Here is a 26,183-nt window from a genome sequence, read left to right as displayed (position 1 = left end):
TATCTGTCTTTATGTGACTTATTTTTATACTACCTTTACTATCTCTTTAAAGACTTTATCTTTTAAAACTATTTTTTATATTTCTGTCTATATTCATTTTCTTCTCTCTTCCAAACCAATGTGCATTTTTTATGCACAGTGTAAACCATTTAAAATCGTGTTCCATCTGAATCTGACTTATTGTGAATCTATTGCTTTAAACTGAAGCATTACTATGACTGAAATGATAGCTTTGGCTGCTGGTTCCAGCCACCTCAGCTTCCCAACATGGCAGAACTATGTTTGCTGCCAGCTCTGGGAACCATGCTCACTGCCGACTCTAGGAAGCAGTGGGTCTATGCTTCCATCGAATAGCATGTAACCCCAAAACCTTTTGGTTCTTTTTTCTTTCTTTTTTTTCTTTCCTTTTTTCTTTTTCTTTTTTTTTTTTTTTTTTTTTTTGGTACTAGCAAAAGCTATATCCACCATGCACCTTGCTGCATGGCTTGCAGGTGCCACTGAGTATAGTGGCAGGAATCCACTATGCTACACTCAAGCCTACACACTGTTGCAAACCTGCCCTACTGTAGCTCATGGCTGTCCCGAGAGACACAACTAGCAAGCTGTTTTTAACTCCATTTTAGAATTTTTTAAAAAAGGTTTCTAAGGTTTAAAGTGGAAACTCTTGCCCTACCTTGGGTGCCATTTGTAGTCAGAACTTTTCCTCTTCTCACCTGGCTCCCACGTCCTGTAGTCACTCAGACCCAAATGAACACACAGAGGCTTATATTAATTAAAACTACTCTACCATTAGCTCAGGCCTACCACTGACAAGCTCTTACACTTAAACTCAACCCATTTTTGTTAATCTATATGTTGCAGTGTGTTACTTGGCTTTACTTGTGTACCATTACATGCTGCTTCCTAGGCAGCAGGCTGGCATCTTCTGACTCAGCCTTCCTCTTCCCAGAATTCTCTTTGTCTGTTTATCCTGCCTATACTTCCTGCCTGGCTATTGGCCAATCAGTATTTTATTAAACCAGTGTACAAAAGCATTATAGGTAGATAGGAACTAACTCACATTTGGAAGCTGCAGTGTTGGTGAGGTAAGGTTGGCTGGTGGCTCTCCCGATTTCCCTGATCTCACTGAGGCTTTCACTCATATATTTGACTCTGTGTTTTTTATTTAATAAGACCATTTGGAAATTCATCTACACTGATGACATTGGGCTATATTGGCAAGATTTAAATAGGAAGACACTGGATTCTTGGTTTAATTTTTTTTCTTACTATACTAAGGTTTTAGAACATACAAAGTATTCAATTTGTTGTAGAAAAATAATAACTATAAATTTAGTGCTTGCTTTAGTGTGTCTAAAATATGAAAAGCTAATGATAGTATTTATTCAACATCATTGCTAACATACTTATATAAATAACCTCTAATAACTATATAAGAATCATCTTTATCTATGTGTAGTTTATTCAATGATAATTTATTCCTATAGTATTAAGCTTGAGTTTAAGTTCATCAGGGATATGCCTGTGTTATTTATATGTTCTAGTCAGGTTTACAATGGTAATACATTTAAATGTCATAGGACTTTTAGATATGAAAAGAAAAGTTGTTGACATTTGAGTCGGTATTTTCTCTGTAAAGTTTAGTCTGCATCTCCCAAACAAAGCCCTGGAGTTTTCTTAACTATCAGAGTTTAATTACATATTGCTTAGTTTAGAGTTGAATATTACAAAATTAGACTACATTGCATTCATTGTATTTTTGAAAATTTTGAAACCTGATCACTCAAATGAAGTACTGTGGTGTGGTGGTATTGTGTTTCCCAAAATATTGTGTACTCTAATAAATTTATCTGGGGTCAGAGAACAGACAGCCACTAGATACAAAGGCTAGGAAATGGTGGCACTCACACCTTTAATCCTAGCATTCCATAGATAGAAATCCCTCTGGATCTCTGTGAGTTCAAGGCCACATTGGAAACAGCCAGGCATGGTGACTCACGCCTTTAATCCCAGGAAGCAAGGCTTTAATCCTAGGGAGTGATGGTAGAAAGCATAAATGTATATAAGGCGTGAGGACCAGAAACTAGAGGCTTTTGGCTGGTTCAGCATTTGGCTGGTTAAGATTTTGGCTGGTTAAGCTTCAGGCTTTTGAGCAGTAATTCAGCTGAGACCCATTCCGGATGAGGACTCAGAGGCCTCCAGTCTGAGGAGACAAGACCAGCTGAGGATCCGGCGAGGTGAGATAGTTGTGGCTTGTTCTGTCTCTCTGATCTACCAGCATGGACCCCAATAACTCGTCTCGGGTTTGATTTTATTAATAAGAACTTTTAAGAATCCTGCTACACTGTGGCAAATGAAGGACTGGTTGACAGGATGTCAATGATTCTGCACTGAAGGCCACATTATTTTGTAGTGTTTGAGTGATGTGTTTTGCTTTAGTTTGCACATATAGCCATAACTTACTAGGTTAAGCCATTCTAAATATGATCATGGATTTCTTGAATCTTACAGAAATATGGACTCAGATATGACTACAATTTACACTTATGCATTGCTTATTAATAGGGTTATGTTATAAGAAATGCATCTTAGATAATGTCTCTGTGCAAATACAATACACTATAATTACATAAATTTACATGATATGGTCTACTACACTTTTAGACTACATGACATACACATGAAAAAGTGAAAAATTATATAGTTATGAAACATTATAAACTTGAAGTGCATGAAGCCAAATGCACCAAAACATTCAAAATATGTTTTGATGGTTATAAATAAGAGCATAGTTTAAAATAAAATGGAAAATACAGTGAATATGTAAACCATTAACATAGTAATTTGATTTATAGAGTACATTATGTCATAATTTGTTGATTATTTTTGTTATTTGATAATTTCATACATGTGTAAAATGTACTATGATTTTCTCTCCTCCTGCTTTTTCTTCTATGCATACTCCTTTATTACAGTAGATTTGTTCATTCATGAATCACCACAGCAATATAAACAAAACAATGGAACCTTGTACTATGTTGCTGAGATGACTACAGAGGCACTAAGGGACAGGACTTTACTTCTTTTATAATGTACATTAGCACAGTTGTATATACAGTATGACATTGTGTAAGATATTGTTACATGACTAATGACTGTATGCTAAAGCAATTTGCTCTAACTCATTACTGCTTCTGTTACAGTATACAGCAGAGCTCCATAGCAACATTTGTTTTAGAGTATTGTGGTTTTAGGAAGTTTTTGGATGTTATATGAAAAAAATCATAATGGAGAAAAGATAGACTCAATGTGTACCTGCTTTTCTACAAATTTGCCTTGTTGATGTTGATTCCCGTGGGAAGTTCAGCCATCTCATTTATTTCCAACTCTACAGACTTTTCTTAAACTACTTTGATTATTTTCTTGTGCCTGAGTTTCATCTTCTCTTAACCCAGGATCATGAACTGCCATGGTAATTAAGCAACTTAATGTGTTAATGCGTACATGTAGAGTATAGCTCACTGTCTAGCATTCAGTAAGAGATAGTAAGTATAGGGGATTGTGTTTATGATGGGATTACATGACGATCAAGAAATCATCTTACTTAAATTTATCCTCTAAAAAGAGAACTCTGATTATTATAATTATAGCAAATTGAATCTTTTAATTTAAGGTAGTCAAACTTGGCAATATAGACTTGGAATCATTGCCACAATAATACTGTAGAGACCAATAGAATCTCTAAATCAGCTTCTAGGAATTTAGAAAAAAATGTTATGATTTTCAATATTTATAAAAATCTGAAAAATGTGTGCAAACATTGTCAGGTTTTATAGCAAGCCAATCTACTTGAAATCACAATTGTTGTAATACAAACCCATGTACATTATTACTATATATAATGATAGATATTAAATGAGTATCTGATTATTAAATGTTACTTCTAATTTGATACAAGTTAAATATGTAAAATGTATAAAAGAGCAAGAATAATGTAATTTTTCATCGACACAATTCACTTTCATCATAAAACAAGGTAGGCTGCAGAAACTGCCATGAATCTTGTATAAGTAATCTCACATTACTACTACTGCAAACATAAAATAAAGTGTGAAGTTGCTGCAAGTCAAAATATAACAAATAAATGTTTATTTTCAAATGAGAGGCAGATGGGTGTAGATAATGTTCAATAATGACATTGTATAATACAGATTTTAAGAATCATGTGTGTATTGATGGTCTTATTTTCTTTTTAAATTTTACGTTTGGTTTTGTTAAATTATTGGTGATATTTTCAAAAGTGACAAGAGTATGATATATATATATATATAACAAGAGGAATGAGCCATGCTTCATGTGGTGTGATAGGCACATTTCATTGCCTGGATAAATTTTTAAATACGCATAACTCTGTATTTCTATCTCTGTCATTAATTCTTCATACTGAAGTCTCTTATTGGGGGACTTTGGGGAGAAGGCCTTCCACAAATTATCCATGTTTTATATTTCTTTGTTCTTTATATATTTTCTGTACTTTTATATCATTAAGTTACTATAAAATATCATAGTATTTAAATTTGTTTACATTTTCTTTTCAATGAATTTCTTGTTCAAATTATTTCTCTACAATTGCAGTGGTTTGTTTGGTATGTTTATATTGATTTCAAATTACCCCTTATTGGACATAGCAATCCAGTACTAATTATTAAATGTTGTACATATAGTTTTCAGCTTCTGTTTTTATTCTTTAGGAGGTAGTTTAATCAATGTGTTCTTCATTGTATTATGGAAAAAGTATTCATCTTCTCTTTAATTCATAATGATAAAGGGGATTCTTTAATTCTTTCTTTTTTAAATTAGGAAATCTAGTTTTGTCATCATCCCACAAATGAATACAATCTGTATTTTATTTTAGAAATAGTGCCTTTTCTTTCACATTTAAAGGACTAATTTATTGGAGATTGATTTCTGTGAGGAAATCACAGAAATCTGGTGGCAGTCTAATTCCACTTTTTCCATATGGATAGCCAATAGTTTCAGCACCATTTACTGAAAAATTCAGACTGCTGATGTGAAACTTTGCAAGTTCAGCCATAAATCAAGTTTTTATCAATGTGCACATTTGACCAACCTTTTAAAAATCATTGTATACTATTTTCTGTTTTTCTTTCCCTGCCTCAATATTGCACTGCCTTTATTCTAGCTTTTAATTTTTTATTTGTTTTGGGGGAGCCTTAATATTTTTGTTGGATATCTTGGATCTGTGTGCTTGTTAGTTCCATCAATTTTGGACTCATATTCACTGTATGTTCTGTCATACAAACACAATTTTCTGTTGTAATTGTCATTCTATTTTTTTTTACCATACTGAGAGTTAATGATTAAACTATGAAACATTAATATAAAGTTTCTTTTGCATCTTTCATTATATTTCATGAAACTGGCTTCAGAAATGTTATAGAATTTTGAAGTGCTAATATTTTAATCCAGAAAGAAACTGAACTGTTCAATCATTTCAGTTTTGCTTGAAAATACACTATACCCTGTTTCATAGGCATGAACAAAATGTCAGATCCTTTTGTTTCTGGTGATTTCTGCTGTCTTTGTTGTTGATTTTTCTCATAACTATTGTTTTTTTTTTGAGAACTTTGCATAATGTGCTTTGTTCACATTCTCCTCCTCCCCCAACTCATCCCAACCTCACTTTTCTAATGGTGCAATTCTTTTCTTTTTGAAACTTTCAAAAAAAGGCTGTATATAGTTTTAGATGTATGGCCTCCACTGGAATGTGGTGAACCCACTGGCACACTCAAAGAAACTGACCCCCGATTTCCTATCAGCTATCATTTACCAATCACTAGGGTGGAACTTTGTGCCCATGTTCACCCTCCATGCTGAGATTTTGTATGGCTTGAGCTTGCACACATCTTGTACATGCTATCTGAAATTCTGTGGCATCATATGTATAGCTTTCCTGCAGTATACAAAAACAATTTTCTTGTCACCATCCACTACCTCTGGCTCCTATAATTTTTCTGCTCCCAAATCCATCTCTATGCGTTGGGAGGAGGGGTGTGATATAGGCATCCTGTTTAGGGCTGAACACTTGCTGGAGTCTCTTATTCTGTGCACTAAGCAGTAATGGAAGTTTGTATTAATCACTATATCCTGTCTCTTAATTTGAATGCTGGTGCCCTTTGCTGTATAGAAGCTTTGTAATTTCATAAGGTCCCATTTATTAATTGTTGCTCTTAGGTTATCGGATCTTGTTCAGAAAGTCATATACTGTGCCTATAAATTAAAACATTTATTTTATTTTCTCTATTAGATTTAGGGTATCAGGTTTTAGATTGAGGTCCTTGATCCCCTTGGACTTGAGTACTGTACAAAGTGAGAAATAAGGATCAAGTTTCATTCTTTTACAGGTGTATCTGCAACTTAACCAACACCATTTATTGAAGATGCTTTTTATTTCCCAGTGTATTTTGGCTTCTTTGTAAAAAAAAAAAAGTCAGTTGGCTATAGGAGTATGGGTTTATATATGGTTTAGGAGTGTGGGTTTATATATAGGTTCCCAATTTTTTTCATTGATCAATAGGTCTGTTTTTATGCCATTACCAAATTTATTTTTATTCTTACAGCTCTCCTTAAAATTGAAGCCTGTGATGGTTTTGTTATTGTTCAGGTTTATTTTGTCTAACTTAGGGCCTTTTGTATTCTATGTGAAATATAAATCTGAATCTTGAATTCCTATGAGGAATTGCATTGAAATTTTAATGGGGCTTGTGTTGAATCTGTAGTTTGCTTTTGGTTGGGTGGTCATTTTAGCAATATTAATCTTCTTAATCCAAGCATGGAAAGTCTTTCCAGCTTCTGGTAGAGTCTTCAATATCTTTTTAAGCATCTCAAATTTAGGTACCAAAAAATGAAATGTTTTCTGATCCAACGTGTTACTTTGTGTCTCTTTACTGGGGAGTTAAAACCATTGATATTAAAATTCATTATTGACTAATGTATATTAATTACTGGTATTTTGTTAGTCTTGTGGTATTCTGTTTTGGTTCATTGTATTGGAATTATTATTTTTGTGCATTCTTGATATGTTTACCCTTTTCTTCAGACCTCAATATTCCTTCTAGTATCTACTGTAGAGTTGGCTTAGTGGTCATACATTCCTTTAATCTGTTTTTATTATGAAACATTTTCTTCTTCAATATTATCTGACTTAATTGCATAGTAGTTTGTGCTGGCATTTGTGGCCTCTCATAATTTGTAGAACATAGTTCCAAAACCTTTTGGTTTTGATAGTCTCCCTTGAAATATCTGCTCTGATCCTGATGGTTCTGCCTTTGCATGTGATTTAATGTTTCCCTGTTTTTTTTACATTTAATATTTTGACTATAATATGATGTAGGGGGTTCTTTTCTGGTCCTGTCTATTTTGTGTTCTATATGTCCATTTGACTCTATAGGCCTCTGTTTCCTTAGGTTGTGGAAGTTTTTTTTTTTTCTATGATTTTGTTGAAAATATATTTGGTGTCTTTGACCTGGCATATCTTCTTCTATTTTTTTATATTACTATTAGGTTTGGTCTTCTTATAATGTTAGAGTTTCTGAGTATTGTGTTCTTGGACTTTAATGGATTTGATATTTTCTTTGGCAGAGTGATCCATATTCTCTAACTTGTTTTCAGGGTCTGATATTCATTCTTGCATTTGGACCAGTTCATTACAGAGGCTTCCCTCTGAATGTTGTTTGAATCCCTCCTGTGTTTTCCATTTCAAGTTTTACAACATTTTGGCATATGAGTGTCTATCTTTTTATTAAATTGTTATCATATATTTAATTATTTCATTATTTAACTAACTGTTTGTAGTCTTTATCACACCATTTATTCATGTCTTAAAGTTCTTTGACTGTGTTTATTAGTGCTGTTTTCATATAGTTTTCTCCTATATCATCGAAGTCACTTTTCCTAGGGGACATTAATATAGGAATACTGATACTTGGCATAAATTTATTGTTTTGGTTATTCATGTTTGTGTAATTGTGATGGAGCATAGACATATAAAATTAGCATTTTGGTCGTGTTTCTTGGCATAAAAATCCTGTCTCTCTTTGGTTGAGTGTGTATTTGAACTTCTGGTGTCTGTTTTCTCAGTTTGTCAGGAGATTGACCAGCTTAATGGGGCTTTGGGTTCAGACTGTGAGCCTTTTCATGGTGATGTTCTGAAGCATGAATCTTAAAAGTTCTTATTAATAAAACAAACCCGGGCCAGGTATTGTAGTAAATACTGCAAGGTCAGAGAGACAAGAAAGCCACAGCTAACCTCACTTGGCCAACTTCTCAGTTGATCTTGTTTCCTCAGACTGGAAGCCTCTGAGTCCTTATATCCCAATGGCTCTCAGCTGAACTGCTGCTCAAAAGCCTGAATGCTTAACCAAGCCAAATACTTAACCAGGCCAAATGCTTCTAGTTTCTGGTCCTTATGCCTTATATACCTTTCTGCTTTCTACCACCACTCTCTGGGATTAAAGACTTGCTTTCTGGGGTTAAAGGCATGATGAATCACCATGCCTGGCTGTATCCTCGAACACATGGATTTCTGCCTTTGGAACGCTAGGATTAAAGGCATGTGCTACCACTGCCTATCCTTTATGTTTAATATTGTGGCTGTTCTGTCTCTGACCCCAGATAAGTTTATTAGCATGCACAATATTTGGGGGAATAAAATACCACAATGTTCAAATTGGGTATCAGAAGCTATCCATCTCAACTAGAGCAAATGGAGCTTCAAATTGAAGCCTAGGAGTAGACCTTTTGCTGAGTTAGAACATTTTCACAGCCAATCTTCAGAAGCCTATGGGAGGTTCTCCTACCTTCTCAGGTGAAGGAGGCTAGTGGAATTGGCAGTGCCAGTCTAGGATCTCTACTTCAAGAGCACCAGTAGAAGACTTGGGTTCAGAAAGCAGGCTAAGGACAAATGTTCCTCTGTTACGTCACAAGGGTAGATGGGGTTAATGACCAGAGCTTGATATTTGCTTAGCAGAAGTGGCAAGTGTGCACAGTGGGGGCAACTGTAGTCCCTCTGTGTCATTATCTTATTTCTTACTTTGTTTTAATATTTAGTTATGATAGAAATAGGGACTTCCTAAAATGTTGCTATTTTGCTTTTATCTACTAGTCTTCTGATATGAATGGATTATACTTGCCTAATGATAATACAGTGTGGATAAATTCAAATTGTTTCTAATTAATTGTTCATTTCAATATCTATATTTTCATCTCTGTGGGGAATGATAAGTTAATTAACTTTAATTTTATAATTGTTATGTATTTGTTTTAGTTTCAAAATTAGTTTGAACCCCTAATATTTGTGTAGATTTCTGTTCCTTCTCTGAACTGGTCTGTAAGTTTTGAGTTACTTCTTGGCATGTTTGATAGAAACTCTATAAAAGTATTTTGGCCTGAATTTTAACTGTTAAATCTTTGACTAATAAGTCACTTTAAAAGTAATAGTACGATCCGGCTCCAAACCGGACCCCATCCCTGGGTACCAGCCACTCCAGGAAGACCTGCCCAACTTGGCCACAGGCTCTGGCCACTGGACGGGTCCCCTTCTAGCCCCACCGGGAGGGATCCCCTTCTCCAAGCCCCCCCCGGCAGCCCCTGCAATCCCCATGCCCTGCCCCCACACCCATCTGCCCGAGACCCCAGCCACTTCCTGAGACTTAGAGACCGGCCCGGCCCCCAGCTCCCATCCTGCCCCCGACTTCCCTTCTGGACCAGAGAGTTGGACAAGAGAACTCCCTTTTGGACAAGAGAGAGAGACTTCCTGAATCTGTCAGCTCTTTCTGAAACAAGTACACTGATAAGACCAAGAAGGAACCATGAGGAGATGGGCAGACGTCAAGGCAGAAGTACATACAACAAAATGAAAAGCAATACAGCATCACCAGAACCTAGCCCCCCTCCAACATCTAGACCTGAACACCAAAAATTGGAAGAAGCAGAACAAAGTAGCCTTATGAGTAACTTCATGAAGAAGGTAGAGGCTTGTGTAGAGGAAAAGACAAGAAAATTGGAAGAACGCTGTAAACAACTAGAGGAAAGGGCAAACAAATTAGAAGAAAACAATAAAGCCCTCCAAGAAAACAATAAAGTCCTCCAAGAAAACAATAAAGCCCTCCAAGAAAACAATAAAGCCCTCCAAGAAAACAATAAACTCCTGGAAGAAAACAATAAAGTCCTGCAAGAAAACAATAAAGCACTGAAAGAAAATCATGAAAAAGTAATGAAAGAAACAAAGGAAACAGTCCAAGAACTGAAAAGGGAAATTGAAAAAATAAAGAAGACACAAACAGAGGGAATGCTGGAAATAGAAAACCTGAGTAAAAGATCGGGAACTTCATATGCAAGTATAACCAACAGAATGCAAGAGATGGAAGAGAGGATTTCTGGCATTGAAGACACAGTAGAAGAAATAGATTCATCAGTCGAAGGAAACACTAAAGCCAACAAAGTCATGAACCAAAATGTCCAAGAAATTTGGGACACCATGAAAAGACCAAACCTATGAATTATAGGGATAGAAGAAGGTGAAGAATACCAACTCAAAGGCACAGAAAATATATTCAACAAAATTATAGAAGAAAACTTTCCCAACTTAAAGAAGGAAATGCCTATGAAGATACAAGAAGCCTATAGAACACCAAACAGACTAGACGCCCCAAAAAAGTCCCCTCGACACATAATAATTAAACAACTAAATGTACAGAATAAAGAAAGAATATTAAGAGCAGCCAAGGAAAAAGGCCAAGTGACCTATAAAGGTAAACCCATCAGAATAACACCCGATTTCTCAATGGAGACTTTGAAAGCCAGAAGGACCTGGACAGATGTAATGCAGACACTAAGAGACCATGGATGTCAGCCCAGACTAATATACCCAGCAAAACTTTCAATCATCATAGACGGAAGGAACAAGACATTCAAAGACAAAGCCAGATTTAAACAATACCTATCCACAAACCCAGCCCTACAGAAAGCACTAGAAGGAAAATTCCAACCGAGGGAAGTCAGGTACACACTTCAAAACACAGGCAATAGATAAAGCCACAACAGTAAACCCCAAAAAAGAGAAGTACACACACACTACCACCAAAAATAACAGGGATGAAGAATCACTGGTCATTAATATCCCTTAATATCAACGGACTTAATTCACCTATAAAAAGACATAGACTTACAGAATGGATACTAAAGCAGAACCCAACTTTCTGCTGCATACAAGAAACACATTTCAAATTCAAAGATAGACACTACCTAAGAATAAAAGGCTGGGAAAAGACTTTTTAATCAAATGGTCTTAAGAAACAAGCAGGGGTAGCCATCCTGATATCCAACAAAATAGACTTCAAACTAAAATCAATCAAAAGAGATCAAGAAGGACATTACATCCTCGTCACAGGAAAGATCGACCAAGATGAAGTTTCAATTCTGAACATATATGCCCCAAACACAAGGGCACCCACATATGTAAAAGAAACATTACTAAAGCTTAAACCACATATAAAACCCCACACATTAATAGTGGGAGATCTCAACACCCCACTTTCACCACTGGACAGATCTCCCAAATCGAAACTTAACAGAGAAATAAAGGACTTAACTGATGTCATGACCCAATTGGACCTAATTGATACCTACAGAACATTCCATCCTAACAAGAAAGAATATACCTTCTTCTCAGCACCCCATGGAACTTTCTCTAAAATCGACCACATACTTGGCCACAAAGCAAATCTCAACAGATACAAAACAATCAGAATAACCTCCTGTGTTCTATCAGACCACCATGGTTTAAAGCTAGATTTCAACAACAACAAAAACTACAGAAAACCTACAATCTCATGGAAACTGAATAATGCTCAACTGAATCAGCAGTGGGTTAAGGAAGAAATAAAGAAAGCAATTAAAGACTTCCTAGAGATCAATGAAAATGAAGACACCACATACCCAAACTTATGGGACACTATGAAAGCAGTGTTAAGAGGGAAATTCATAGCACTAAATGCCCACATAAAGAAGTTGGAGAAATCCCACACTAGTGACTTAACAGCACATCTGAAAGCTCTAGAACAAGAAGAAGCAAAGTCTCCCAGGAAGAATAGACGCCAGGAAATTATCAAAGTGAGAGGTGAAATTAATAAATTAGAAACTAAGAGAATAATACAAAAAATTAATGAAACAAAGAGTTGGTTCTTTGAGAAAATCAACAAGATAGACAAGCCCTTATCCAAACTAACCAAAAGACAGAGAGAGAGAATCCAAATCAACAAAATCAGAAATGAAAAGGGGGACATAACAACAGACATTGAGGAAATCCAGAGAATTATCAGGTCATATTTCAAAAACCTCTACTCCACAAAACTGGAAAACCTAAAAGAAATGGACATTTTTATGGATAGATACCACATACCTAAGTTAAATCAAGACCAGATAAACTATTTAAATAGTCCAATAACCCCTAAGGAAATAGAAACAGTCATTAAAGGTCTCCCAACCAAAAAAAGCCCAGGACCAGATGGTTTCAGCGCAGAATTCTACCAGATCTTCAAAGAAGAGTTAATACCAGTACTCTCTAAATTGTTCCACATAATAGAAACAGAAAGAACATTACCAAACTCCTTCTATGAGGCTACAATTACCCTGATTCCTAAACCAAACAAGGATGCAACAAAGAAAGAGAACTACAGACCGATCTCCCTCATGAACATTGATGCAAAAATACTCAATAAAATACTGGCAAACAGACTCCAAGAACACATCAGAACAATTATTCACCATGATCAAGTAGGCTTCATCCCAGGGATGCAAGGGTGGTTCAACATATGAAAGTCCATCAATGTAATACACCATATAAACGAACTCAAAGAAAAAAACCACATGATCATCTCACTAGATGCAGAAAAGGCATTTGACAAAATCCAACACCCTTTCATGATAAAAGTCTTGGAGCGATCAGGAATACAGGGAACATACCTAAACATAATAAAGGAAATATATAGCAAACCAACAGCCAACATCAAATTAAATCGAGAGAAACTCAAAGCAATTCCACTAAAATCAGGAACGAGGCAAGGCTGTCCACTCTCCCCATATTTATTCAATATAGTACTTGAAGTTCTAGCCAGAGCAATAAGACAACATAAGGAGATTAAAGGGATTCAAATTGGAAAGGAAGAAGTCAAGCTTTCCCTATTTGCAGATGACATGATAGTATACTTGACTGACCCCAAAGATTCCACCCAGGAATTGATAAAGCTTATAAACACCTTCAGCAACATAGCAGGATACAAGATCAACTCAAAAAAATCAGTAGCCCTCCTATATACAATGGACAAAGAAGCTGAGAAGGCAATTAGAGATGCATCACCCTTTACAATAGCCAAAAATGACATAAAATACCTTGGGGTAAGACTAACCAAGCAAGTGAAGGACCTATATGACAAGAACTTTAAGTCCCTGAAAAAAGAAATTGAAGAAGATGTCAGAAAATGGAAAGATCTCCCATGCTCATGGATAGGCAGGGTTAACATAGTAAAAATGGCAATCTTACCAAAAGCAATTTACAGATTCAATGCAATCCCCATCAAAATACCATCACAATTCTTCACAGACCTGGAAAGAATAATACTCAACTTCATATGGAAAAACAAAAAACCCAGGATAGCTAAAAGAAACCTGTACAATAAAACAACTTCTGGAGGCATCACAATCCCTGACTTCAAGCTCTACTATAGAGCTACAGTAATAAAAACAGCTTGGTATTGGCATAAAAACCGACATGTGGACCAATGGAATCGAATTGAAGACCCTGACATTAACCCACACACCTATGGACATATAATTTTTGACAAAGAAGCCAAAAGTGTACAATGGAAAAAAGAAAGCATCTTCAACAAATGGTGCTGGCATAACTGGATATCAACGTGTAGAAGGCTGCAAATAGATCCATATCTGTCACTGTGCACAAAACTTAAGTCCAAGTGAATCAAAGACCTCAACATAAATCCAGCTACTCTGAACCTGCTAGAAGAGAAAGTAGGAAATAGTCTTGAATGTATTGGCATAGGAGATCACTTCCTAAATATAACACCAGTAGCGCAGACACTGAGAGAAACAATCAATCAATGGGACCTCTTGAAACTGAGAAGCTTTTGTAGAGCAAAGGATACGGTCAACAAGGCAAAGCGACAGCCTACAGAATGGGAAAAGATCTTCACCAACCCCACATGTGACAGAGGACTGATATCCAGAATATATAAGGAACTCAAGAAATTAGACATCAAAACGACCAACAGTCCAATTGAGAAATGGGCTTTAGAATTAACAGAGAATTCTCAACAGAGGAAACCCAAATGGCTGAAAGACATTTAAGGAATTGCTCAACATCCCTAATCATCAGGGAAATGCAAATCAAAACAACTCTGAGAAACCACCTTATGCCTGTCAGAGTGGCTAAGATCAAAAACGCTGAAGACACTTTATGCTGGAGAGGATGTGGAACTAGGGGAACTCTCCTCCACTGCTGGTGGGAATGCAAGCTTGTACAACCACTTTGGAAATCAATATGGCGCTTTCTTAGAAAATTGGGAATCAATCTCCCCCAAGATCCAGTTATACCACTCCTGGGCATATACCCAAGGAATGCTCAATCATACCACAAGAGCACTTGCTCAGCTATGTTCATATCAGCATTGTTTGTAATAGCCAAAACCTGGAAACAACCTAGATGCCCTTCAACTGAAGAATGGATAAATAAATTGTGGCACATATACACAATGGAATACTACTCAGCAGAGAAAAACAATGACATCATACGGTTTTCAGGCAAATGGATGGATCTAGAAAAAATCATCCTGAGTTAGGTAACTCAGACTCAGAAAGACAAATATGGTATGTACTCACTCATAGGAAGATGCTAGATGTGGAACAAGGATGACTGGACTGCTACTCACATCACCAGTAAGGCTACCTGGAAAACGGGACCCCAAAAAAAGACACGGAGAAATGGACGAGATCTACATGAACAGCCTGGTCATGAGTGGGAACAATGAAGGGCGATGGTCGAGGGAAAGAGAGTGGGAGATCCTAGCTGGATCAAGAAAAGAGAGGGAGAACAAGGAATAGGAGACCATGGTAAATGAAGACCACATGAGAAGGTGGGAAGGGGAGGAAGCACAGAGCTAGGGAGGCCCACGGAGATCCACAAAGATACCCCCTGCAAAAGACTGCTGGCAATGGTCGAGAGATGGCAGGAACTGACCTACTCTGGTGATGGGATGGCCAGACACCCTGATAGTTGTGCCATAAACCCCATCCAAGGACTGAGGAATCTGAATGCAGACATCCACAGCTGGGCCCCTGGTGGAACACTGGGAGTCTAATTAGTGAGAAAGAAGAGGTTTTATATGAGCGAAAATTGTTGAAGCCAAGGTTGGATAAAGCACAGGGACAAATAACCAAATGAATGGAAGCACAGGATCTATGAACCAAAGGCTGAGGGGCCCCCAACTGGATCAGGCCCCCTGAATGGGTGAGACAGTCATTTGGCTTGATCTGTTTGGGAGGCAGCTGTGCCTTGATGCCGGGTCCTGGGCTCGTTGCATGAGTTGGCTGTTTGAATCCTGGGACTTATGCAGGGACACTTGGCTCAGTCTGGGAGGGGGGGAATGGACCTGCCTGGACTGAGTCTACCAGGTTGACCCCGGTCCTCGGGGGAGACCTTGATCTGGAGGAGGTGGGAATGGGGGTTGGCTGGGGGGGGGCAATAGGGGGAGTACAGGGGAATCTGTGGCTATTATGTTGAACTGAATGGTGTTGTAAAATAAAAAAAAAGTAATAGTACTATCTAATACAAAATGGTCAATCCAAAAACATACATAAAAATAAAAATTACAAAATGAGCAGGTTCTATTTGTATAGTTATGAATATATATATATAAATATTTATATATAAATATATATAATATATATAAATTTATATATATAATATTTATATATATATACAAATATATATATATATATGTATATCTATATCTAAGTATGTAACAACATTTAATGAAGAAAAGGACCATGAATTTGAAGAGAGCAGAGAGAACTATTTGGGAAGATTTGGGGGTAGGAAAGGGAAGGGATTAACAATGTAATTGTATTATAATCTCAAAAATAAGAGAAATAATTGAAAAATAATAGTACATAGAATACATAGGAATAATTTTTTCATTTTTATATTTTATCAATCATAATTATAACAAGAATAATCACAAATTGGTTCACTGAAAGATTAAAAAAAAACATATTTTACATCCAGAAGCAAGGTAAGCACAATGTTGCCTAACTACATTATAGGAATGTTTTAGCAAAAATATATTGGTTTCTAATCAACATTCATAAATCTCAGTTCTGTGGCTGTACCACTGAATGGATGAAAATGAAACAATCTTATGGCCACATTTTGGGAAAGTAATTCCCTTCTAATTTCTTGAAGGTTGGTCCTGCTGAAAAATTTCATGTCCACACAGAGCAGTAACTGTCAGGGAATCTGGCAGACTCTGAGACAGTTCAGAGCAGTGCTCAACACCACTCATAAGTGATGGGTCAAGTTGGAATGTCCCATCAAGTGCTAGATGGAGTTAGAGAGCTGTTTATGATAAAAGAAAGGTACTAGAATTAGAGACACACATTCCATGTTCGAAGGACCCCATAACTATTTCTCTGTTCCAATAATTCTGTTATCTTTACACTACAAGAACTTCTGCTCTACCTTGAGTTTTAAATGTTACCCAGGTGTCCATATGTTAAGGGCTTGGCTCTTGGGACAACATTAACTAGACCTGGAATCTTCAACATGTATGACCTGGAAATAGGACTTTGGTTCATTAAGGTTTGGTATCTGAAGGAGCCTGTGGGATCCTGGTAAGCTTCTGGTTCTCCTGGTTTTCTGGATGGAGACAATAAGTATGTGTACTCAGCATGTTCCATTTGGTGCCCATAGATCAACAGCCAGCAAGGCATAGCTTCAACTGACCATGAAAAAGAGCTGTGAGTACAAATATAGCTGTTATAGTGATGCAAAAAAAATGCATACTATGGTGTGTAATGTATTCATATATTGCCTTAATAATATAATATAAAAATTGAAATAATAGAACTGATGAATATCAGGAATAGTCAGTCCTTTTTGTCAAATGACTTTTGTGTCATTATGTTTCACATAAGAATGATAACCTATCTATGCTAGACAAACTATTATCATCAAAGTTGGCTTAAAATTTTGTTTAAGTTTTTGATAGCTCTTACAGAAACACTTAAGCTGGGGAATATTTGTTTTGTCTCCTGGTTTCTGAAATGTCATCCATTTTGGGAGGAGTGAACATGGGGAGATAATTGTCATTGCCATAAAGTTGAGCAGAGAGTGGGCTGGCTCTGCCTGGTTCTCATGGCTGTCCCGGGCGAGTGTTGCAAATCCCTGGCATCTAACTCACTTCTCAATTTTGTCAATCTGAAATTCAAGATTGAGCATCACACATTTGCAAACAAAAACTGAATGGTGAAATTCAACTTGTGCCTATGTATCTCTCAGGAATGGAACAATATTAATTAACATTGCAGCTAGGTATCTATTAGATCTTTAAATTTCATAACTAGTGTGTAAAAGTAAAAAATTTAAAGCATGAGTGTGCCTGAAAAAGTAATACAAATACCAAATAACATACAATGCTTCTAATTTTCTACAGTAACTGAAGGGATTCCCACTCTCATCAGTAGCAAGTGAGAGTTCCAAGTACTGTATCTGCTCAGCAATGCTTAATTTTCAATTTTAGGAGACATTGATACAAAGCAAATTGAAAGACAGTATTTGATGTATGCCTAATTAATGCCCCAGGGGTCTACTGGATTTTTTTTTTTTTTGTATTTTCTTGCCCTAGGTTGCACTGTTCCTGAGTATTTCATGCTTTTTGTTTGCCAGGCTGAATTTTGGTTTCTTCTTTAGCTTCCTAAAACTAATTTATAGCAGGAAATCATTTTTTTTCCCTCATTGCAAAGTAACTTGATATTCAGGTTTCAACTCCTTGCAAATATGTCACCAGTCTCTTGCTGGCCACTCTGGTGACTGTGAAATGTGTTTCTCTCGTAGCTTGAATTTCATTAAATAAGTGTGTCTGTCTTTGCTTCTTCCTTTTGAAACATTTTGTTTCTCATCATTCCTTATTCACTCTTCTGACAGGACTGTTCCTTGTCAGCCTCTTTACCAGCTCTTTTCCCACAATTATGTCACTCACTTTGGAAGTTTGTCATGTTTCATATGCTCAGTGCCTCATCCCCTTCTGAGTGGTAAAGTCATCTGTACAATAATGATCTTAAAAATTCACAGCAAGCCAAGATGTCCCTGAAAACCAGAATTTTAGCCAACTGTTTCCAAGACTCTGACTTAGATAATTCTTAAATTTGTACATTTTTAACATCATTTAGAAGTGACCTCTTTCTGTGTAATATCTCTTTCAGAAACAAGGTTTGGCTCTTTCTTATCCCTGAGTTTCATCTGAGAATACTGGGTACACAGATTGGTCTGGAGGCCAGCATATGCTTTGATATGCTAATGTGCACCACAGTTAGTCATTTGTCCTTTGAGTTTCCTTTGGATCTGACAGTGTACTGGTAGTATGTACATGGTTGCCAGTATATAGTCTTGTGAGAAAACATTCTCATTATCTGTTTCTACCAAAAGTCAATTCCAAAATTTACTGAGCACCAGACATAATATGTAAATTACTAGGTCACAGACAAATTAAAAATTCCCTTTCCTTATATTCATCACGAGAAGATCTTTATTGAAATCTAGTATTTGTGTGGTCTTGAACTTTACTCTTTAATTTAGTAGCATATTTTAAATATACTTCCATATTTTAAGAGGTGTCTATTTTTGTATAATAAAAAAAGATAATTAGACTTTTAAAGCTTTGGTTAAAAAATGTACTTTGAGTTCAATTAAGTTATTTTCCTTTCAGTACAATTTTATGCTATGGTGAGGTAAAAAGAGAAAGAAAAGAATTAGAGATGAGGTGCATGGGGACAATTTTTTGTTTTAGGGGGATGTTCAAAAGCATCTGTCAATGAAATAACAATGGGATACAACTGATATTAAATTAATTTCTATGTATTCAATATGATTTCATTATTAGCTTTATAATACTTGTACTCATTTTTTCACCTTCAAATATTAAAAACATTCTGTTATTCAGTGTCTGAGTCCTTGAAGATTAACAGAATAATTCTTCTTTCATCACTTCTGGAGTCACAGTTGTTAAGTTCACAAGTTAGGTGAAATAATAAGTCTCCACGATCATTTCTAGTCCCATAATTTAAAAGGAAAATTTACCCAGAGGCTCAAGTGTTTCAGCACTTGGGCTTTAGATACTGGGGACATTTTGGAAGGTTGTGCAGCCTACAGGAAATTTATTTTTAATTATATGTATTATGAATGTGTGTCTGAGTGGAGTTTGTGCATATTAATGTATAACATTTTTAATTTTTAGAAAAGACTTATGCACCCAGTATAATCAGACATTTTCCTGTGTCCTACAGCTGCTGCCAATCACTCAGATGCTTAATATAAATTATAAATGATCTGCCTGTAGCTCAGGCTTATTACTGACCAGCTCTTACACTTAAATTAACCCATGATTCTTTTCTATGTTTAGCCAAATGGCTTGGCACCTTTTCTTGATATGGCATTCTCATCTTGCTTCCTCTGCCTGGCTTGTGACTAACTCTGCCCTTCCTCTTCCCAGAATTCTCCTAGTTTGGCTCTTTCACTCAGTCTCTTCCTGCCCAGCTATCAGTCAATCAGCATTATTATTAACAGTGAATATAATCCACAGCATTTACTCTTTTTGTCTAATTAAAAAGGAAGGTTTTAACTTTAACATAGTAAAATTATATATAACAAAAAGAGTTATCAAGGTAAAAATACGATTACAATGTCTATTTGCATTTACAAAAATAAAATATTTTATCTCTCTTATCATTTTGAGTTCAAATTTTATATTTGATTTATCTTTTATCATAACTAAGGATAACTATAATTATAACTACCTAGTCTTCAACTCTATCAAAGACCCCAGAAGGATGAAGTGTTACCTAATAACAGGGACATTAGGTTACCCAGACAGCCTCCAGAGTTTGTCTGTAATGTTGGGGCATCTATCTCTGGCCTACAGGCCTAACATATCTGAGAGACTTTCTTGTGAAGCAGGATTTTTGAAGGACTCTCCCACCTTGTCTTGGCAAAGTTCTTCAATCACTTTCTTTCCTTTCTTTCGCATCTTGCTTGTTCAATTTGGAGAGCATACTGTCAGCAGTCTAAGCAAGGGCAGTTTTTTTTTTCCATGTTGCTGAATTTGCCACAAAGAAAGTAAACTCCATGTGGAGTTTCTTTGATGCCCAGCATCTTCTCTGAAGTAGATTGATGCTGCCAGGAGCAGATGTGTCTCAATGTTGAGAAAAGTCTAAGTTCTTAAAACATTTTAAATGCTATATTCTGTAGGTCTTAAAAGTATTTGAAGATTGCCTATCTATCTAAAATATATCTCTGGATGACCTTGAAGGGGTAAGTTTGCTATTATAGATGACTATTAATCTGCATTGCTTAACTATATATTACATTTTAAACGAGTTACGTAAACATAATAACCTAAACAAGAATAGAAATATACATAAGTATAACAAAATTAACTTTGAATTTGTATTAATAGATCAAAATACATACTAATGTCAAATATGTAAGATAATAGTTGTTTTTGGATTAAAGTAGATTCAATAATCTACTCCTTTATCCTACCATTTATATATCCTCCCTTTTCTTTTCAGAACAAGATCCCTGAATCTAATCTCCTTTGATTAGCTCTTTTCCTGACTATTATCCATATTAACTTATAACCAAACCCCTTAAACAATGACAAATTGCATTATTTATTTTGGAGAATGTGCGTGTAGTTCTCTAGACTATTTCCTGTTGATTGGGGGCACTGTTAATCCTTGGGGTATCCTGAGAAAATTTAGGATTAATGGTAAATCCTGAATGGAGTATTCCATGAGACTGGGTAATATCAGCCAGTAGTCTTGATGATGTTCTGGATGTATAACTCAGAGGAAACTGCAATAGAGGTGTTCTGAAATGTTGGATTATTTGGGCCATTAATGGGGAAAATTATAAAGGCCACTCTACATAGTTAAAAGGAAGATTTATTTAGTGGATGACTTACAAATGAAGGAATAGATAGGTTGCGGGGGTCTGGGGAAGGTGTATCACAATCCAGCGGTGTTCTCTGGAGCTCTGCACAGTCAACCTCCACCGTCCAGGGTCCAGGCACAGAGAGCGTGCACAGAGAGAGCGCTGGCCCATCCAGCTCTCGGTTTCCAGCACCTCCCCTCGCCCCGCCTCGTAGGCGTGACAGTTGCCAGAGTCTCAATGGGGGTTGGAATTTCCAGATCCAAGCTGGAATGGCTACCCACTACAGGCCATCCATTGCCATCAGAGATTTTTCAAGGGGTCTTTTTTGAAAGATCTAAATTTTTCTAAATCCAGAGCCTTTCATTTCCTATGGGGGGTAAAAAGCAGTTTCTCTTTCCCAAAGTAACATTGTTTGACTTAAATTTGAGGTTAAGATAAAAATATACAAATTGGTTTAATCTAGCACCATTAATAATCAAATGTCTTTCAGCAGTTATCATTGTTTATTAGCAGTCAAAATTTAAAGATAACACAATAACATGCAGTATCCAGTCTCTGTAAAATTTCCATTGTTATGTGGCTTATTATATTTTTTATTACTCTGTTTCTGTTTTAAGGATTGTCTCCACTATTTTTCTTTTTTCTCTCCCAAGCCTACATGTACTTTTAACACTGTAATCCACGTAGAGTTTTTTTTTTTTTTCTGAATCTGTCTTTATTGCATATCTCTATCTTTTTCTAACCACGTGATCCTTTAAACTTCTAAGTGGATGTGGCTAGGACGAAAGTGGTGGCTTTGGCAGCTGGCTCTGCCCAGCTCCTTGGTCTGTGACAGCTTAGCTTCATGGCAGAGGTAGTGATGGGAACCATATGTACTGTCCCAACTCTGGTGGAGGGAGGGAAGACAGCAGTCATGTAAAATAAATGAAAAAAAAATGTTATCTAAATAAAATAAAATAAAAATATATTGTATAAAGTATTTTAAATCAATAAAAAATAAAGAAGGACCTAGGAGAGGGGTGAGGAATCTTCCTCTGCAGTTAAAGAAAACCATTGAGGCAAGGCATGTGGCAGGAGAGGCCTGAAAAAGCTATTGTAATAAGCTATGAAAGTAAACCCAGATTGCACCGGAGACCCCCAGATGTTGAAGATGACACAGCCATGGGACTCCCACCAAAAAAAAAAAAAAAACCCTATAGACTGGATATGGAACCAGCCCCATAGAGAGAAGTGTGTTGCAGTAAGCCAGGCTGGTAGGGGTGGGAGATCTGGAGAATGCTTTGACATCAGATATAGAGATGCAGAATTTGGAGTTTGCACTGCTGGGTTTTGGTCTTGCTTTTATCCATTATTTCAATGACTATATACTCAATCCTCAACTAGTGCTCAACAAATATATATATATATATATATATATATATATATATATATATATATATATATATTTTCATATATATATAAATATATATATGAAATAAGTAATGACTGAATTGATTCATGAATGCCTTCCAGAGTCTTTTTAAAGTTTGTTCTGGCTTCATCATTGAGATAAAGATCATTCTAGATATAGCACTCTGACAAAGTTATACTTGAGTTTCATTTTGAAACATTGATATCTTTATTTTCCCCTCCTTAATCGTTGCATTATTCATTGTGAATTACAATTTATATCAAATCCAACACTTTTGAATATCTCTATAGCCTCATTACCACATTCATAGTTGTAGAGATTTACAGACTCCCATGACTTCTGAAGTTTTCTTAGTCTATGTTTTCCAGTCACACATACCAGACATAATCACCACTGTGACTTATAAAAAATATCAGCTTGAATACATCTTATCAGGAACTTGAAGTATTTTTTATCAAATGAATGTTTGTTGGACCACATACAGCATATTCAGCTTCAGTAATATTTTTCTTACTATTCCAGTAACAGGCATCATTTCTGCATCTATCCAGCATCTTTGCCTACTGTGTTGGTAGATAACAGGTCTTTTGAGCTGTGCATTAGCTTGATTAAAACTACCACAAACCTTTTTATATAAATCATTTTGTATGTACATTTCCAGATTAGAACAAGTTTAAGTATGAATTTCTGATCTGTGATATTGTGTTAGGTTTCACTATAAATGCTTCACAAAATGTTCTAAACAGATTTAAAAACACAATTTTTTATTGTCCTGAGTAGTAATATGATTCTGTTACAACCTATTTTAATCACTTTGATTTTTCACTGAATGTTGATAACCTCTCTTAATTTTGTTACTATAGTTAACAAATGAACTATTTTTTATGTGTACTGCTGTTCCTCATGTTTCCATCTGGCATACACCCTGTATTTTCTTGCAAGGTATGAAAAACATTAATGCATATGTGTTAATCACATACAATTATCACTCTCTTGTCTCACATCTGTAGTCGTACTGTCTCATCAGGATTGCCAGCTCACAAATAATGACAGAGAGACTTATTATTAATTATGAAAGCTGGGCCTTAGCTTAGGCTTTTGCCCAGTTAGCTCTATAACTTAATCTAACTCATTTATATTAATCTACATTCTGCCACATGACTCAGTTACCTCTCCTCTGCACTGTATGCCTGTCTTCTTCAGTCTCTCACTGGTGTCTCTGCTTCTCTTCTACCCAGAGTCCTCTCTCCCCAAAAGTTCTCCCTATTCTCTCCTTCTTAGCCATTGGCCATTCACCTCCTTATTAAGCCAATCAGAAGGTGCCTTAGACAGGGATACATCTTTACAGTGTACATAATAATTCTGCAACACCTATCTTAACCTTATACATATCATCACAAACATCTCTTCTGTATTTGTTACATTTATGTCCCTCAGATTTTTTATTCTATTTTTGTTCAAATTTATGCTCCAATGATAAGAAAACTGGGCTTTATTTCTTGACTTTGGAATCACAGTTCTTTATTGCTCAGCACAGCCAGTACATATTTCAAAACCTTTATATTGTACAGAAGTAACTGTAGATGTGAAGGTATGAGGGATTTGGTTTCTCACATAGTGGAATCTTAGCCTATGCATTCATTACCAAATTCTATCTCAGTTTCTTTTTTTCCATTGAGAACATGAAATTCCAGATTCTAGAATCCATGGGGGATTGAAACATTTTAGGGAAATCAGCTTTGCTGTTATTGGACCTTTGATTTCTCTTAGGAATACTTTGTATACATACATCCCACAATCCTATCTCTTTAATAACCCTCATTAAATATCTGTTATTTTATTCATTTCTATAATATTTCCTGTAGTAGTTCTAAGATACATATTTTTGAATAAACTAACTTATTCAATAATTTCTGCATTGTAAATGTACAATTGTGTCATATTGACAAATAATACTACAAGGATAAACATGAGTAGATTTATCACAGAATTTTTCAACATTTCAATTTGAATATTATCTTTGAGGTTCTCTAAAGGCTGATACTTGAGAAAGAATACAGTATTTTGTAATATTTAACATGCTTTGTCTATTAGCAGTGACTTTAAAGGTATATATCTCTTGATATACTATCATTATTATTTTTTTGCATTAGTTCAGATGAAGCAGCTAAGTCTCACATATTTTGCAATAGTTCCCATATATTTAATGATAATAAATGGTAGAGGTGATTGGAAGGACCTGTAATTGACAAGCAAACATATATCCTTTCTAAGGTAAGGAGAACTGGAATTTAAAAACTTAACATGAGATCTTTTATTATGATGGCTTGCATTTTTTTGTTTCTTAATTAATATACAAAATAGTACCCTTCATTATGACATTTTCATTTTCATTTATTCTCCTATTTTACTCTTTTCCCCATAAATCTACCCCACTCTTTATCCTTCCATCCCCAGTATTTTCCTTTCTGTTTCAAGTCATATGTAATCTATTAACCTTCTCCTCTTCCTCAACATCTTTTTCCTTTCTCATGCTCCCATTTCTAGTTTCTTTACCTACACATGCACTAACATAGATATGTACACAAAAAGTAAATGATAGAGACTTCATTTGAGAAGGAAGATGTAATATTGGACTTTCTTAAACTAAAATACCTTATATTTATAATTTCCAAATTTATCTATTTTTCTGATAACTTCAGTTTTTTCATTTTTTTTCCACAGATGAATAAAATAAAATTCCAGTGTGTGTGTGTGTGTGTGTGTGTGTGTGTGTGTGTGTTTGTGTGTGTATGTATGTGTGTGTGTGTGTACCATATTTTCATTTTCTACTCTTCTTGATGAACATCTGGGCTGATTTTCATTTTCTTGTTATTGTGAATAGAGCAGCATTGCACAGAGATGCACAAGTGTGCGTTTGGTAGGACTCAGAGATTTTTGTATATATCCCAGGGATAGCACAGCTGAGCCATATGGTAATTCTAACTTCTAGCATTTTAAGAAACTCTCAGCTGTCAGTCCAGAGTCCATGAGCTCCCATTATCTTGGGTCAGCTATTTCTGTGTTTTTTCCCATCGTGATTCTGACCCCTCTTTCTCTTATAGTCCTTCCTCCCTCTCTTTAACTGAACTCCAGGATCTTGGCCAAGTGCTTGGCTGCAAGACTGCACTAGGCTCTCTGAATATGGCTGAAAGTTGCATGGTTTTTGGGTCCCCTGGCAATGGGACCAGGACTTAACCTGGGTACAAAAACTTACTTTTTAGACCACATACCTTGCTCAGCCTTGATGCAGGAGGGAGGGACTTGATCTAGCCCAAAAGTGGTATAACTGCCTGTATTGACTATCCAAGGGAGGCCTTACTCTCTATGAGTAGGGGATGGGGGTAGGATGGGGGTAGGTGGGAAGAGCAGGAGAAGAGGAGGGAATGGAAACAGGGGTTGGTATGTAATAGGAAAGAAAATCTTTTTTAA

Source organism: Peromyscus maniculatus, chromosome 11, assembly GCF_049852395.1.
Source record: "Peromyscus maniculatus bairdii isolate BWxNUB_F1_BW_parent chromosome 11, HU_Pman_BW_mat_3.1, whole genome shotgun sequence".
Classification (NCBI taxonomy): Eukaryota; Metazoa; Chordata; class Mammalia; order Rodentia; family Cricetidae; genus Peromyscus; species Peromyscus maniculatus.
Note: the sequence above shows the minus strand (reverse complement) of the source record.